Source organism: Sinocyclocheilus rhinocerous, unplaced genomic scaffold (genome assembly GCF_001515625.1).
Source record: "Sinocyclocheilus rhinocerous isolate Xijiao unplaced genomic scaffold, SAMN03320098_v1.1 scaffold2953, whole genome shotgun sequence".
NCBI lineage: Eukaryota > Metazoa > Chordata > Actinopteri > Cypriniformes > Cyprinidae > Sinocyclocheilus > Sinocyclocheilus rhinocerous.
This window is the reverse complement of record NW_015658760.1, coordinates 74,692-76,719: the sequence shown is the minus strand read 5'-3', so window position 1 is coordinate 76,719 and position 2,028 is coordinate 74,692. Positions and strand designations below refer to the sequence as shown.

The following is a 2,028-nucleotide window of genomic DNA, read 5'->3' as shown; positions in this document are numbered from 1 at the left end:
CTTTACTTACATTTAATGTGCTTTCTATGGACATAAAATCACTTTTGTAAATTTCTCTTGATGCGGACATCTTAATGTCTTTGACCCGGGTATATGTATATATGTGTATAATTGTGACCCTGGAGCACAAAAGCAGTCTTAAGTCGTTGGGGTATATTTGTAGCAATAGCCAACAATACATTGTATGGGTCAAAATTATCGATTTTTTCTTTTATGCCAAAAATCATTAGGATATTAGGTAAAGATCATGTTCCATGAAGATATTTTGTAAATGTCCTACCGTAAATATATCAAAACTTAATTTTTGATTAGTAATATGCATTGCTAAGAACTTCATTTGGACAACTTTAAAGATGATTTTCTCAATATTTAGATTTTTTTGCACCCTCAGATTCCAGATCTCGAGCAAATATTGTCCTATCCTAACAAACCATACATCAATGGAAAGCTGATTTATTTTTCAACTCAATTCAACTCAAAACACTGGAAAATTTGAAAACAAATGAATCAGTCATATGAATCAATTGTCTGTGATGGCCAGTTATGCTCAAACATTCGTTCATCAGCTCCACACGTCTGAAACAGCACAGCAGATCCATCATAACGCTGAGCTGTAAATGTGTTCATAATTACAGCTCGTAATCACTGCCATAACGAACCCAACGAACACTGTGTGCATGTGTTTCCCACACGATCACAGGACTGATGTTCTCGAACACAATCAAACACACAGAGCTGAAACAACAACCAGAACACACACCAGACATGACCTGCAAAACACGCGCGTGTGAGTGTGTGACCCTCGAGCGAGTCAAACACACATCAGACTCGAACTGTCCTCTTATTTACAGTTAAAGGTGTTTATTGCTCTGATACTGTTGAGAAACTGTGTCGATCTGCTCCTGGTCTCTGACACAAACACACAAAGACATTCCAGCAGACGCTTCCCATCAGCGCTCATTAGATTGTATAATTGCGGAGGCGGAATGCAGATAATGGCTGTGTTTATCATATGAATGGTGTGTGTATGAATCAGCCCAACGCTTTATGAAAACACCGGCGCTGACCGAGTTCAGTGTTTGATGAGCGTCTGCTGCTCTTATGATTTCAGTAATTTAACAACACATGTTCATGGTTCTCTGATATCAGCTAATGATGGCGTCATGCAGCTAAACAAATAAAATAATTTTAGGTTTTATAAAAAAAAAATTAAAAAAAAAATATTAATTGATTTTAATTTTATGTCACATAACATGCAGCTAAACAAATAAAATATTTGTATATTTTATTTAAAATATAGTTTTTTTAAAGAAATTGTTTTATTTTAAAATTATTTATTAATTTTAATTTTTACATTTTTTTTTCATAATTTCACTAAGCCACGTTTGGGAAACCCTGATTTAGGAGATGCTTTTATCTTACAGACGAGGAATACAAATGATTCATCTTAATTACTAACACTAATTAAAAACTATTATGTGCATGCTCAATTTTACTCGTATACTGAACATATACTCACATAAAGCCATATATACTCACAGCTAATCTTAATATAAATAGCAAATCTAGATACAAAGTCTTGTTTTCAGAGAAACGTATCAAAATGACAGAAGAACTGAGTTCTGCTGGAGTTTGATGAATGAGAAACATGATGAATGGGTTAAAGACACTCTTGTGTTTCTTGGCCTTTATCTTCTGCCTCAAGGACACTTGCTTTTGTCTTCTGCTCATTTGTGTTGTTTTTCCAGACGATGGAAAGCAAATGTTTGCTCAGCGCGTCTCTGAACTCTGAATACATTAACATTCCCGTCTCTCTCACACTCAGACTAACAAACACCCACAAAATCCACACAGATTCCTTCTCTCTCTCATTCACAGACACTCACATGCTCATTTCTGGCAGCGCCTTAAAGAAACGAGGCCTTGTTAGCATGCAGGGAAAACCAGAGCGCTATAACACACAAACACACACACACACACACAGACACACACAGACACACACACAGACACAGACACACACACACACAC

The 2,028-nt window shown here is 36.0% G+C and overlaps 1 long non-coding RNA gene across 2 annotated transcripts in view; it reads right to left on the bottom strand.

Annotated features, from left to right (window-relative positions):
* LOC107722981 (uncharacterized) overlaps nt 1–2,028 on the bottom strand; it is a 38,484-nt gene that overhangs the window by 804 nt on the left and 35,652 nt on the right. The window lies entirely within an intron of this gene.